The sequence below is a fragment of the Delphinapterus leucas genome, chromosome 4 (assembly GCF_059928025.1).
Source record: "Delphinapterus leucas isolate spDelLeu-1000000601 "Yukka" chromosome 4, BTC_Dleu_Yukka2, whole genome shotgun sequence".
Taxonomy (NCBI): domain Eukaryota; kingdom Metazoa; phylum Chordata; class Mammalia; order Artiodactyla; family Monodontidae; genus Delphinapterus; species Delphinapterus leucas.
The window spans coordinates 82,900,056-82,916,466 of record NC_143132.1 but is presented as its reverse complement, the minus strand read 5'-3'; the positions used below and the strand labels follow the sequence as shown (position 1 = coordinate 82,916,466).

Sequence of the window (16,411 nt, the reverse complement as noted above, 5' to 3'; positions counted from 1 at the left end):
GACCGGGGCACGAACCCGTGTCCCCTGCATCAGCAGGTGGACTCCCAACCACTGCACCACCAGGGAAGCCCCCTGTGAAGGTATTTTTAACAAATGTGTTTAACATTTAAATTAGTATACTTTGAATATGCAGATTACTCTCCATAGTGTGGGTGGGCCTCATCCAATCAGTTGAAAGCCTTAAAAGAAAAGTCTACGGTGTCCTGAGGAAGAAGGAATTCTGCCTCCAGACTGCCTTCAGACTCAAGATGGCAACATCAACTCTCCCCTGGGTCTCCAGCCTGCTGGCGTGCCCTGAAGATTTTGGACTTGCCAGTCCTCAAGTTCTCATGAGTCCATTCCTTAAATTCTCTGTATGTCTATCCACATCCTATTGGTTCTGATTCCCTAGAGAGTCATGACTGATTCGCTGGGCAAAGGCCAGATGTGCAGGACAAGAATTCCCGCCCACAGCACAAATGAAGATAAACAGGACCCACCTCTGTAAATTACTTCCCATCTCTCTCCTAGCCATCAGTTTTCTGCACCTCCAATTACTCCTCTTTAAGTCAGGCCCGGCATCTGATAAGACTTATTTACATTTGTTGACTGAGGGATTCTACTTTAGCAGGTGGTTCTCAGCCAGTGTGTGATGTCATTAGCATTTTAAGCTTCTTGTTTCCAAGCTGAAGAAGTAAAAGTCTTACCATTATCCTTGAATAAAGGGTGGTCTACTAACAGGGAAAGAGAGGTGTTTATCATAAGGCATCCTGAAAGTAAATCTGTGTTAAGTCTTCAGGGAGAGGGTGCAGCCAGATTTTATGGAGAAAAAAAGAATACAGAAATATCTAACTTTTGCTATTTTTCAGTGATAAGCGATCATATGGACCCCTTGCTATGGCCTCTCCCAGGGCTTTGGACAGAAGATATAAAGCGAGGGGCCCTGGGAATTCCCTGGCAGTCCAGTGGTTAGGACTCGGTGCTTTCACTGCTGGGGGCGCACAAGCCGCCGGAAAAGCTGGCTCTGTTTCTGGGCTTTTCAGGGTGGGGACAGAAAGAAGGGTGCTGACTTTTCCTTAGGTTGGTTCCTGCTTTGGTGGGGAGGAAAGCTGAGGCTGGCCTGGTTCCAGCTGCTGGAGGAAGACGTCTCTTCCTTAGACCCAGAATGTCGCTCCTCTGCAAGCCCAGCCCATGTGACTTGCCAGACCCTTGCCCCACTTCCATCCTTTCCCTTGCTCCCCTTCTTTGCTTTAACCCCTCTCCTACTGTTTCCAGGGCCTGTTTCCACACTCTTGCACCCTGCTTCTTTAGGGAGTGTCCAGGCATATTTCAGAGGACAATGTGTAGCCCATCTTGCCCTCCATCTGCAAATGCAAATCCCTCTCTGTGCTTCATAGAGTTTTTCTGTCTCTGAGGACAGCATCTCTGACTGTGTGTGCCATGGCAGAATTGCCACTGCTTCATGTGTGGGCACTTTTCTCTGTGGTCCTTTGTCCACATCTATGGCCAGCATCTCCTCCTCTCTTCCTGCCTCTTCAGACTTCCAAATGCTACGTTTATCATCTCACATAAGCAGACACATGCTATCAGAAGCAGTTTTCTAATTGTACCCAGGGATAAGTATTTTTATATAGTTTGCTTTCATATATTTCACTGAGTATGTGAATTTGTTAGCACCTCCTCTCCTCATTCTGGGAGGAACTCAGTGACTGGCTGGAAAGTTCTGCAGGTTCCAGGGGCTGCAGTTTCCCTCTTGGCTCCAAGTCCCTTCATCTCCAGAACCACTGAGGTCATCTGTGCCCCATGTTTCATGGCGGTTCTTCCCCTTCTGCTCCCACCACCTGAAATCTGGGCCCTTTCTTTGATCTTGCCCCAGAATCACTCACACAAGACACATGTACGTGTATCATAAGGCTTTACTGAAAGACTCTGCATAAGCGGTGGAGTTGTTTTATGTCACAGCAGAACCCAAACAACTTAAAATTATACAAATGTAATCCTCGTTTCTTACACCCACCTTTGGGAATTCCTCCCTTGCCTCCTTTCTCCCCAGACTTGAGCCCTGCTAAACTGATTGCCACCCCCTTTCCCCTCATCCCTTACTCCCTGAGGCAGAAGTAGCCTCGTCCAGTTTAGATTAGAAAACAGCAACAACAAAACCAGCTCTTCTTCCTGTTACACTTTAGTGTGAATAAAAAACAGAAAGACATGAAGAAAACAGAAGTCCTCACCACGATGTGAAAACAGAGCCCCTTCCCTTTCACACATTTCACCACTTCAGCCACCGGCGGCACACACATGCACACGCTAAGCCAGCCCCGCCTCAGACACGCAGAGCCCTGCCGAGTCCCCAGAGACCCTCCATCTCTCTCTGTTCCCTCATTTCATTTCTTCCTCTTGGATCCCAAAAGCTGTCAAAGAAAAACACTACTCCTGCTCTCACTTCATGTAAGTCCACGGTTAGGAACCATACTGAATAGCGAGACAGGCCTGGAGAGAACAGAGAGATAGATAGCAGGAATCCTAGGAACTGGAAGGTTCATTTAGGAACAAGGAAGGCGACCCCTGTGATGGAAAGCCACATTGCAGATCCCAGGACATTTCTGCACTAGGCACACAGTGGGCATCCTCAAAACTCTCATTACAAAGGGTGCAGCACAGGGACAGATTCTATACCTAGACACCCCCATCTCGTAGTTGGGCCCCTGCCCGGAGCTTCTCAAGCTCTTCACTGCCCTCGCCTATGGGTCACAGGTGGTACTTGGCACCTGGGACCTTTCTCCAGGGGGAGAAGCAATCATGCCAGAGGCTGCAGAGGCCGTAGATGGCGGTCAGCAAGGCAGCCCCTAAGGCCAGGTGCCAGCAGAAGAAGATGGTGAGGAAGGTGAGGTCCGTGGGGTTTTCCCCTCTGCAGGGCTGCCCCGAGGGCGGCGTGTACATCAGATGCTTAGCTGCATCAGCCAGCTGCTGAGCACCAGCCCCATCCAAGTCTTGGGCACCCAGAGCTGGGGCTGGCTGGGGACCCAGATCTCGATGGCGAGCGCCAGGCCGACCGGGAAGGCAGGCCCTGTGAACAGCGTGTGCACGCGTGTCTCCAGGGTGCCCTTGTGCTCGGTGTGGGTCACCACCAGCAGCACCAGCGCACGGAAGGCCTAAGCCTCGGCCACCTGCTCCAGCTTCACACGCCTGGCACGCCTGGCTCGCGATGTCCACCACGCCACTGAGGAGGAAGGACCTCAGTGAAGTGCCGCCACTCGTCCTTGAACGTGAACGGTCACCGAGGGGCCTCCCAGTCCACCGTCGTCAGCCACTTTGTTCCTGGCGGGTAGAAGAACTCGGGGAAGATGAGAATCAGGGAGAAAACCACCTTCCCCACTCCTTCCACAGGGACCAGCTGCCACCACCTGTGCCCTCGCTTCTCCCTTGGGGGCAGAGGGGCTTTGAGGAACCTCTGTCTCTGTAACAGGGCCAAGGACACCAGCACCGAGTAGTAGAGTGAGAAGAAGAAGAAGATCCCTGCTACCAGGTGTCCCCCGAGGGTTCCCACGGTCTCAGTGTGTATGTCAGGGCCACCAGGGCGACAGCGGGAGATGAGCAGCAACCTCGCAGGCACCCCTCACAAGCAAGAGTGGCTACTTTTGAACAGCGGGGAGATCTGCCCGATCCAGCCCCACCCATGCTTCCCACACAGGGAAAGGTGTCCAAAGCATCTGAGTCACTCCTGGGTGGGACCTCTTTCGGAGGCGTGATGGTGGGCGTGCGTGCGTTGCACCACACTCTGTTCCTTACTTAGATGCTAGGCCTGGGATTTCAACCTCTGCCCCTCACTGTAGGCACTGGTTTGCCCTTTCTCTCACAGTCTCTGCCCCACCCCTCCACAAGGAGAGGGGAGGGAAAGAGTTAGGTGCTCCAGGAAAAAGACTTCTCTTCCACTGACAGTCTCTTGGTGCCAGGCATGTTACATAATTTTTTTCTCATTTAACTCCATCAACATTGGGAGATTGGGATTGACATATATACAATACCGTGTATAAAATAGACAACTAATGAGAACCTACTCAGTGCTCTGTGGTGACCTAAATGGGAAGGAAATCCAAAAAAGAGGGGATATATGTATACATATAGCTGATTCACTTCATTGTACAGCAGAAACACAACATTGTAAAGCAACTATACTCCAATAAAAATTAATTTAAAAAATCCCTCAACAACTCTGTAAGGAAGTTATTGCTAAACAAATTTTACAGGTGACATGAGGCTCGGGGGGTGGGGTGGGGAAGGGACATGCATGAAGTCCCTTCTAGCAGCCAGCACAGCAGAGGCTGGATGGGGACCGGGTCTATTCATTTATCTGCACAGTGACTGAATTTCAGCTCCAACGCTTGCAACTCACATGACTGCGAGCAAGTTAACTTTGTCTTCTTGAGACTCGGTTTCCTGATCTGTAGAATGGGAATAATAATTACTTCCTAGGTTTGTTGTGAGGATTAAATATAGACATACCTTATTTTATTGCACTTTTCTTTATCAGGCTTTGTGGATATTGTGTTTTTTTAAAAACTAAAGATCTGTGGCAACCCTGCATCAAGCTAGTCTATTGGTGCCATTTTTCCAACAGCATTTGTTCCCTTCATGCCTCTGTCACATTTTGGTAATTTTCACAATATTTCAGACTTTTTGTTTTTATTATATCTGTGATCACTGATCTTTGGTGTTGCTATTGTAATTGTTTTGGTGTTTTTTAGTAATAAAGTATTTTAAAATTAGGGTATGTATGTTGTTTTTTTAGACATAATGTTATTGCACACTTAATAGACTACAGTATAGTGCAAGCATAACTATTTTTGTTTTTCGGCCGTGCCATGCAGCACGTGGGATCTTATTTCCCCAACAAACGAACCCGTGCCCCCTGCAGTGGGAGCGCAGAGTCTTAACCACTGTACCACCACGGAAGTCCCAAGCATAACTTTTATATACACTGGGAAACCAAAAAATTTCCATGACTCATTTTATTGCGATATTCACTTTACTGTGGTAGTCTGGAATCAAACCTGCAATACCTCTGGGGTATCCCTGTAGAATAATGTATGTAGAGTGTCTGATACATAATAAATACTCAAAAAATGACAGTGATTATTAGTAATTTTGCTATTGTTATTACTAATATTCCTTGCTAAATTCCTATGATTCTGAAGTTGTTCAAGTATTTCTATGAGTGATACCAAAGCAGGAATCATAAAAAAGTGAAAAGCTTAATTATATGTAAATTTTTAAAGTTTTTATTAATAGAAATTAAACATTAGATTAATTATTTATATGTTAAAGTTACTGTTAAAAAACCAATTTCAAGAGAAAAACAAACTGTAAAATTTTACTCTATATGTAACAAAGTGTTAGTCTACTTACAATATAAAGAGCTTTTACAAATCAAGAAGTTACAGATGAACACCTCAGTAGGAAAGTGGGCAAAGGCCATAAACTGGCTACTCATCTAAAAAAACTATAAATGTTTAACAAACCTATGAAATTCAAGATAATGAATCTCGCTGGTAAACAAATGAATAATAATAAAATCAACATGATACATGTTATGGACTGAAAATTTGTCGCCCCGCAAGATTCATATATTAATGCTCTAACCCCCAATGTGATGGTTTTTGGAGGTGGGGCCTTTGGGAGATGATTAGGTTTAGATAAAGTCATAAGCGTGGGACCCTTATGATGAGATTAATGCCCTTATAGACAGAGGAGGAGAGACAAAGCTCTCTCAGAAGAGTGTGAATTCTGTTGTTGTTGGGTAGAGTGTTCATGTATGTTTGATCTAGTTGGTTTATTGTGTTGTTCAAGCCCTCTGTTTCCTTACCTATCTTCTTTCTGCTGTTTCTCTCCATGGGCATGCACTGAGGAAAGGACATGTGAGCACACAGCGAGAAGGTGCCTGTCTGTGAGTCAGGAAGAAGACACTCATCAGAACCCAACCATCTGGACTTCCTTGGCAGTCCAGTGGTTAAGACTCCGCGCTTCCACTGCAGGGGGCACGGGTTCTATCCCCGGTCAGGGAAATAAGATCCTGCATGCCATGCATTGCGTCCAAAATAAAACAAACAAAAACCCAACCATCTTGGCACGCTGGTCTCAGATTTCCAGCCTATAAAACGTGAGAAAAGAATATTTGTTGTTTAAGCCACCCAGGCTACGGTATTCATTAGAGCAGACTGAGCTAAGACAGAATTTTGGTACTGTGAGGTGGGATGCTGCTGTAGCAAATACCTAAAAATGTGGAAGCAGCTTTGCAACAGGATAATGGGTAGAGGCTGGGAGAGTTTGGAGGTGCATGCTAGAAAAGATCAAGATTGCCATGAACAGGCACTTAAAGGTGATTGAGCTGAGGGCCTACAAGGAAAAGAGGAGAGCTATAGAGAAATGTCCATCTTCTTAGAGAAAGCATAAATAGTCATGAACAGAATGTTGGTAGAAATATGGGCTATAAAGCCTGTTCAGGTGAAGTCTCAGATGGGAATGAGGAACATGTTATAAGACAATGGAAAAAAAGTGATAAATTTTATAAAAATGGCAAAGAACTCGGCACAGTTATGTTCACGTTTTAGTGTTTTGTGGAAGGTAGAACTTGTGAGAAATGAAAATGCATGTTTAACTGAGGCAATTTCTAAGCAAAGTGTTGAAGGAGAGGCTTGGTGCCTCCTGATTGCTTATAGTAAAATGTGAAAAGAAAGGAATGCATTGAAGAAGCAATTGTTAAGCAGAAAATATCCTGAGGGCTTCCCTGGTGGCGCAGTGGTTAAGAATCTGCCTGCCGACACAGGGGACACGGGTTTGAGCCCTGGTCCAGGAGGATCCCACATGCCGCGGAGCAACAAATCCCGTGCACCACAACTACCAAGCCCGCACTCTAGAGCCTGTGAGCCACAACTACTGAGCCCACATGCCACAACTACTGAAGCCCGCTGTGCCTAGAGCCCGTGCTCAACAACAAAGAGAGACCACTGCAATGAGAGGCCTGCGCTTCGCAGCAAAGAATGGTCCCCACTGGCTGCACCTAGAGAGGGTCTGTGCACAGCAACGAAGACCCAACGCAGCCAAAAATAAATAAAATAAATTAAAAAAAAAAAGAGATCCTGAACTTACGGTTTTGAAAATTCTCACCCTGTCCATATTGCAAAAAATGAGAAAGTTTTTCTGAAGAGAACAGTAAGGTGGGGCCCAACAACCCTTTGATAAGGGGATTAGTATGGGAATAGACTACAGACCTAATTAGCCACTCCATCAGCAACACTGCCAGTTTCAACCCAAAGGAATGGAGCTCAGACCAAATGAGGGAAGGCTATTGGGCTTGTTAGATCCTATAGACAGAACTGGACCATAAAGTTATTTGGCTGTGAACATGTGCTATTCTTCAAGACAAGGGAAAAATGACCCTGAAGGCAATTCAGAGATCATCAGGGCTGCTTCCTTGGTTTCAAAAGGTAGGAGGGGTGGGCATCACCTCAGTTTCAACAGGTCAGATAGTGGTCTTCTGGAGCCTTGGGGGTGGGGCCATCTGGAGGCAGGGGGTGGTAACCTGCCACGCAGAGCAATAGGGATGGCGTTGCCAATCCACTGGGTCCTGAAGGCAGGACCATTGCTCCAATGGACCAGAGGGCTGAGCGTAGAGCCAAAGAGAATTATTCTCCAGCCGTAAGATGTAACAATATTTGCCTTGCTAGGTTTTGTACTTCCTTGAGACCATAACACCTTCCTTCCACTTTCTCCCTTTTGGAATGGGAATGTTTAGCCTATGCCTGTTCCAGGACTGTATTTGGAAGCAGGTAACTTTTCTGGTTTCACAGGTTCACAGCTGGAAAGGAGTTTTGCCTCAGTATGAATCATACCTTGAATCTCACCCATACCTGATTTAGATAAGACTTTAGGCTCTTGATTTAAGAGTTGATGCTAGAATGAGTTGAGACTTTTGGGACTGTTGGGATGGGATGGATATTTTTGTATATCTTTATGAATTTTAGGGAGGCCAGGGGCAGAATGTTATGGACTGAATGTTTGTGTCCCCTTAAAATTCATATGTTGAAGCACTAATCCCCCAGTGTGATGGTAGTTGGTTGGAGGTGAGGTCTCTGGGAGGCAATTAGGTTTAGATGAGGTCATGTGTGTGGGGCCCCCCTGGTGGGATTAATGTCCTTACAAGAAGAGAAAGAGAGATGAGAACTCTCTGTCTGCCATGTGAGGACACAGCAGAGAATGTGGTCATCTGCAAGCCAGCAAGTGTGTCTTCGCCAGGAACTGAATTGGCCAGCACCTTGGTTTTGGCCTTCCCAGCCTTCAGAGCTGGAGAAATAAGTATCTGCTGTTTAAACCACTGAGTCTGTGGTAATGGTGGCCCAAGCAGACTAATAACATTGATCCATTGGTCATTTAAAAGTGTGTTAATTTCAAGACTGGTTCAAGATGGCGGAGTAGAAGGACGTGCCCTCACTCCCTCTTGCGAGAGCACCAGAATCACAAGTAACTGCTGAACAATCATCGGCAGGAAGACACTGGAACTCAACAAAAAGGACACCCCACATCGAAAGACAAAGGAGAAGCCGTAGTGAGATGATAGGAGGGGTGCAATCACAGTAAAATCGAATCCCATAACCATTGGGTGGGTGACTCACAAACTGGAGAGCAATTATACCACAGAAGTCCACCCACTGGAGTGAAGGCTCTGAGCCCCACGTCAGGCTTCCCAACCTGGGCATCTGGCAATGGGAGGAGGAATTCCCAGAGAATCAGACTTTGAAGGCTAACAGGATTTGATTGTGGGACTTTGACAGGACTGGGGGAAACAGAGACTCCACTCTTGGAGGGCACACACAAAGTAGTGTGCACATCAGGACCCAGGGGGTAGGAGCAGTGACCTCATTGGAGACTGAACTAGATGTACCTGCTAGTGCTAGAGGGTCTCCTGCAAAGGTGGGGGGTGGCTGTGGCTCACCGCAGGGGCAAGGACACTGGCAGCAGAAGTTCTGGGAAGTACTCCTGGGTGTGAGCCCTCCTGGAGTCCACCATTAGCCCCACCAAAGAGCCTGGGCTACAGTGCTGGGTCGCCTCAGGCCAAACAACCAACAGGGAGGGAACTCAGCCTCACCCCTCAGCAGGCAAGCAGATTAAAGTTTTACTGAGCTCTGCCCACCAGAGCAACACCCAGTTCTACCCACCACCAGTCCCACCCATCAGGAAGCTTACACAAGCCTCTTAGATAGCCTCATCCACAAGAGGGCAGACAGCAAGAAGAACTACAATCCTGCAGCTTGTGGAATGAAAACCACATTCACAGAAAAATAGACAAAATGAAAAGGCAGAGGACTATGTACCAGATGAAGGAACAAGATAAAACCCCAGAAAAACAACTAAATGAAGTGCAGATAGGCAAACTTCCAGAAAAAGAATTCAGAATAATGATAGTGAAGATGGTCCAGGACCTTGGAAAAAGAATGGAGGCAAAGATCAAGAAGATGCAAGAGGGCTTCCCTGGTGGTGCAGTGGTTGAGATTCCGCCTGCCGATGCAGGGGACATGGGTTCGTGCACTGGTCCGGGAAGATCCCACATGCCGTGGAGTGGCTAGGCCCATAAGCCATGGCTGCTGAGCCTGCACATCTGGAGCCTGTGCTCCGCAATGGGACAGGCCACAACGGGAGAGACCCGCGTACTGCAAAAAAAAAAAAAAAGTAGATGCAAGAAATGTTTAAGAAAGACCTACAAGAATTAAAGAACAAACACACAGAGGTGAACAATACAATAACTGAAATGCAAAATACACTAGAAGGAATCAACAGCAGAATAACTGAGGCAGAAGAATGGATAAGTGACCTGGAAGACAGAATGGTGGAATTCACTGCTGCAGATCAGAATAAAGAAAAAAGAATGAAAAGAAATGAAGGCAGACTAAGAGACCTCTGGGACAACATTAAACACAACAATATTTGAATTATAAGGGTCCCAGTGGGAGAAGAGAGAGAAAGGACCCAAGAAAATATTTGAAAACATTATAGTCGAAAACTTCCCTTACATGGGAAAGGAAACAGCCACCCAAGTCCAGGAAGTGCAGAGAGTCCCATACAGGATAAACCCAAGGAGGAAACACCGAGACACATAGTAATCAAATTTGCCAAAATTAAAGACAAAGAAAAATTATCGAAAGCAGCAAGGGAAAAATGACAAATAACATACAAGGGAACTCCCATAAGGTTAACAGCTGATTTCTCAGCAGAAACTCTACAAGCCAGAAGAGAGTGGCATGACATATTTAAAGTGATGAAAGGGAAGAACCTACAAACAAGATTACTCTACCCAACAAGGATGTCATTCAGATTTGATGGAGAAATCAAAAGCTTTACAGACAAGCAAAAGCTAAGAGAGCTCAGCACCACCAAACCAGCTCTACAACAATTGTTAAAGGAACTTCTCTACGTGGGAAACACAAGAGAAGAAAAGGACCTACAAAAACAAACCCAAAACAATTAAGAAAATGATAATAGGAACATACATATTGATAATTACCTTAAACATGAATGGATTAAATGCTCCAACCAAAAGACACAGGCTTGCTGAATGTATACAAAAACAAGACCCATCTATATGCTGTCTACAAGAGACCCACTTCAGACCTAAGGACACATGCAGACTGAAAGTGAGGGGATGGAAAAAGATATTCCATACAAATGGAAATCAAACGAAAGCTGGAATAGCAATACTCATATCATTAAGACTTTAAAATAAAGAATATTACAAGAGACAAGGAAGAACACTACATAATTATCGAGGGATCAATCCAAGAAGACGATATAACAATTATAAATATATATACACCCAACATAAGAACACCTCAATACATAAGGCAACTGCTACCAGCTATAAAAGAGGAAATTGACAGTAACATAATAATAGTGGGGGACTTTAACACCTCACTTACACCAATGGACAGATCATCAAGACGGAAAATTAAAAAGGAAACACAAGCTTTAAATGACACAACAGACCAGATAGATTTAATTGATATTTATAGGACATTCCATCTGAAAACAGCAGATTACACTTTCTTCTCAAGTGCACATGGAACATATTCCAGGATAGATCACATCTTGGGTCACAAATCAAGCCTCGGTAAATTTAAGAAAACTGAAATCATATCAAGCATCTTTTCCAACCACAACGTTATGAGATTAGAAATCAATTACAGGGGAAAAAATGTAAAAAAACAAACACATGGAGGCTAAACAATACATTGCTAAATAACCAAGCAATCACTGAAGAAATCAAAGAGGAAATCAAAAAATACTTATAGACAAATGACAATGAAAACACAAAGATCCAAAACCTATGGGAGGCAGCAAAAGCAGTCTAAGAGGGAAGTTTATAGCAAGAAAATCCTACCTCAAGAGACAAGAAATATCTCAAACAATCTAACCTTACACCTAAGGAACTAGAGAAATAAGAACAAACAAAACCCAAAGTTAGTAGAAGGAAAGAAATCATAAAGATCAGTGCAGAAATAAATGAACTAGAAACAAAGAAAACAATAGCAAAGATCAGTAAAACTAAAAGCTGGTTCTTTGAGAAGATAAACAAAATTGATAAACCTTTAGCCAGACTCATGAAGATAAAGAGGGAGAGGACTCAATTCAATAAAATTAGAAATGAAGAGGGAGAAGTTACAACGCACACTGCAGAAATACAAAGCATCATAAGATACTACTACAAGCAACTCTATGCCAATAAAATGGACAACCTGGAAGAAATGGACAAATTCTTAGAAAGGTATATACTTCCAAGACTGAACCAGGAAGAAATAGAAAATATGAACAGATCAATCACAAGTAATGAAATTGAAACTGTGATTAAAAATCTTCCAACAAACAAAAGTCCAGGACCAGAGGCTTCACAGGTGAATTCTATCAAACATTTAGAGAAGAGCTAACACCCATCCTTCTCAAACTCTGCCAAAAAATGGCAGAGGAAGGAACACTCCCAAACTCATTCTATGAGGCCACCATCACCCTGATACCAAAACCAGACAAAGATACTACAAAAAAATAAAATTACACACCAATATCACTGATGAATATAGATGCAAAAATCCTCAACAAAATACTAGCAAACAGAATTCAACAACACATTAAACAGATCATACACTATGATCAAGTGGGACTTATCACAGGGATGCAAGGATTTTTCAATATATGCAAATCAGTCAATGTGATACACCATATTAACAAATTGAAGAAGAAAAACCATATGATCATCTCAACAGATGCAGAAAAAGCTTTGACCAAAATTCAGCACCAATTTACGATAAAAACTCTCCAGAAAGTGGGCATATAAGGAACCTGCCTCAACAAAATAAAGGCCATATATGACAACCCCAGAGCAAACATCATTCTCAATGGTGGAAAACTGAAAGCATATCTTCTAAGATCAGGAACAAGATAAGGATGGCCACTCTCACCACTATTATTCAACATAGTCTTGGAAGTCTTAGCCATCGCAATCAGAGAAGAAAAAGAAATAAAAGGAATACAAATTGGAAAGAAGAAGTAAAACTGTCACTGTCTGCCGATGACATAATACTATACATAGATAATCCTATAGACGCCACCAGAAAACTGCTAGAGCTAATCAGTGAATTTGGTAAAGTTGCAGGATACAAAATTAATGCGCAGAAATCTCTTGCATTCCTGTATGCTAACAACAAAAGATCAGAAAGAGAAATTAAGGAAACAATCCCATTCACCATTGCAACAAAAGAATAAAATACCTAGGAATAAATCTACCTAAGGAGGTAAAAGACCTGTACTCAGAAAACTATAAGACACTGGTGAATGAAATCAAAGATGACACAAACAGATGGAGAGATATACCATGTTCTTGGATTGGAAGAATCAATATTGTGAAAATGACTCTACTACCCAAAGCAAGCTACAGATTCAATGCAATCCCTATCAAATTATCGATGGCATTTTTTACAGAACTAGAACAAAAAATCTTGAAATTGGTATGGAGCCACAGAAGACCCCGAATAGCCAAAGCAGTCTTGAGGGGAAAAAACGGAGCTGGAGGAATCAGAGTCCCTGACTTCAGACTATACTACAAAGCTACAGTAATCAAGGAAATATTGTACTGGCACAAAAACGGAAATATAGATCAATCGAACAGGATAGAAAGCCCAGAGATAAACCCATGCACCTATGGTCAACTAATCTATGACAAAGGAGGCAAGAATATACAATGGAGAAAATACAGTTGCTTCAACAAGTGGTGCTGGGAAAGCTGGACAACTACATGTAAAAGAATGAAATTTGAACACTCCCTAACACCATACACAAAAATAAACTCAAAATGGATTAGAGACCGAAATGTAAGACTGGACACTATAAAACTCTTAGAGGAAAACATAGGAAGAACACTCTTTCACATAAATCACAGCAAGATCTTTTTTGACCCACTTCCTAGAGTAATGGAAATAAAAACAAAAATAAAGAAATGGAACCTAATGAAACTTCAAAGCTTTTGCACAGCAACGGAAACTATAAACAATATGAAAAGACAACCCTCAGAATGGGAGAAAATATTTGCAAACAAATCAATGGACAAAGGGTTAATCTCCAAAATATATAAACAGTTCATGCAGCTCAATATTTAAAAAGCAAACAATCCAATCAAAAAATGGGCAGAAGACCTAAATAGACATTTCTCCAAAGAAGACATACAGATGGCCAAGAGGCACATGAAAACCTGCTCAACATCACTAATTATTAGAGAAATGCAAATCAAAACTACAATGACGTATCACCTCACACCAGTTAGAATGGGCATCATCAGAAAATCTACAAACCACAAATGCTGGAGAGGGTGTGCAGAAAAGGGAACCCTCTTGCACTGTTGGTGGGATTGTAAATTGATACAGCCAGTATGGAGAACAGTATGGAGGTTCTCTGAAAAACTAAAAATAGGATTACCATATGACCCAGCAATTGCACTAGTGGGCATATACACAGAGAAAACCAAAATTCAAAAAGACACATGCACCCCAATGTTCATTGCAGCACTATTTACAATAGCCAGGTCATGGAAGCAAACTAAATGCCCATCAACAGACAAATGGATAAAGAAGATGTGGTACATATATACAATGTAATATTACTCAGCCATGAAAAGGAACGAAACTGGGTCATTTTTAGAGACGTGATGGACCTAGAGACTGTCACACAGAGAGAAGTAAGTCAGAAAGAGAAAAACAAATATCGTATATTAATGCATATATGTGGAATCTAAGAAAATGGTACAGATGAAGTGGTTTGCAAGGCAGAAATAGAGACATAGATGTAGAGAACAAATGTTTGGACATCAAGGGGGGAAAGCGGAGGCAGCGTGTGATGGTGGGATGAATTGGGAGATTGGGATTGACATATATACACTAATATGTATAAAATAGACAACTCTTAAGAACCTGCTGTATATAAAAAAATAAAAGAGTGTGCTAATTTCCACAAATTTCGGTATTTTCCAGTTTTCCTTCTGTAGCTGATTTCTAACTTCATCTCATTGTGGTTGGAGAAGATACTTCGTATGATATCTATCTTTTTTTTGTGGTACGCGGGCCTCTCACTGTTGTGGCTTCTCCCCTTGTGGAGCACAGGCTCCGGACGCGCAGGCTCAGTGGCCATGGCTCACGGGCCCAGCCGCTCCACGGCACGTGGGATCTTCCCGGACCGGGGCACGAACCCGTGTCCCCTGCATCGGCAGGCGGACTCTCAACCACTGCGCCACCAGGGAAGCCCCATGATATCTATCTTTTTAAATGTTTTCAGACTTGAATTGTGACCTAACGTATGGTCTATCCTGAAGAATGCTCCATGTGCACTTGAGAAGAATGTGTATTCTGTTGTTGTTGGGTAAAGTGTCCATATATGTTTGTTTTTAGGTGGAGATCCGTGTAAGGGAAGACCTTCCAACTGGCACAGGTTGCAGCACAAGCAGCTTTATTATTGCCTAGTGGATCCAGAGGTAGTAAATTTCCTGGAGGCTGTGTCAAGTCCAGATAGGAGAATCACAGTGAAGGTGCCATAATGCTGGAGCAAAACCATGACTATGTTGGCAAATGACCATCCATCCTCATTTTGATAAACTGTTCTTAGCTTGCTGTTGGACTCTTGTGGAGAGTGAACACTTTTCATATTGGACATCAGGTAACCATGTGATCTGGGTGCTTTCTCAGTCTAAAGTCAGGCATGCATAACAATGCTCCATCATCAGACAGATATGGTACAATGAGGCCAGGTTTGAGCATGACTTGAAAGCACAAATAAATGGCGTGAAAGCGTTGCTCACATTCCCAGCATGCTTTCTCTGCCCTCTTCTCCCTCAGCCAACACGTAGGGCCATGTGTAGAGCTCTCTATGACTACTTGATGAGGGGGAAACATTCAAGCTTGGTTCCAGATGGCTCTACCAGGGATGCCCTGAGCAGTGCTATAGTCCCACTCCAGATGTTCCTGAAGAACAGCAGATGAAAGAAACACTTCCAGGAGGCAGAACTTTGAACAGAGTATTTAAATTTTTAAAAAATTTTCTACTTTTTCTGGAATGGCTCAAGGACCACTAAACCCTGGGGTGTGATTAAAAATCTCATCATATGATCAATGACCTAGAAGAACTAAGATTAGAGGATTTATGACAAAAAAGTTTGGGGAAGAGTTAATGGCTTGAATTCTCAGAATGGGCCCAGAATATGCATCTCATGTGAATGCTGAACAAAATATTCCCACGGTGGAGGCTTTCAGTGACCAGGGACCAGGACAGTCCACTCTGTGGATGGCATTCTGCTCCCTTCCCCTCCACCCAGTGTGTGCTCAGTGGGGTCATGTACGGTGTGGCCATGGTGGCTGGGGTGGAGCTTATCTGGGGCCTTAAGAATACAGACTTCCCCTCACAGAGGATGACATAGTTCCTCCCACTCCTCAGTGGCAAATAAGAAAAGTGGTAAAGAATGATAAATGATAAGTCAAAAAAATCTTAAGACTGCTTCAATAGTGAATGGCTAAAAAAAATATTTTTTCCCATCCTAGCAACACTAGACCCTGAGGGTAAAATTTTAGCACCAAAGGGAAGAATATACTCATCAAGGGACACATTGATGATGTCATTGAACTGGAAGCTGAGGCTTCACATGGATATTTCAGGTTCCTCAAGGCACAAGGCAAACAGGCAAAAAAAGAGGGATATGGTGTTGGCTGTGGCTAGTGGACACAGGGATGTAGAATTGCTGCTCTACAAGGAGGTGGGGGGCAGGGATGCAGATGAAACACAGTGCTTCACCAGGTTGCCTTCTTAGGCTACATGTTCAGTGGCAGTTAAAGGAAGGTATTTCGTAGGCAAGACC

General features: G+C 43.7%; 1 pseudogene; it reads right to left on the bottom strand.

Annotated features, from left to right (window-relative positions):
• Window positions 1–915: 915 nt before the first annotated feature.
• Window positions 916–16,411, bottom strand: part of LOC111186932 (transmembrane epididymal protein 1A-like) — an 82,925-nt pseudogene continuing 67,429 nt past the window's right edge.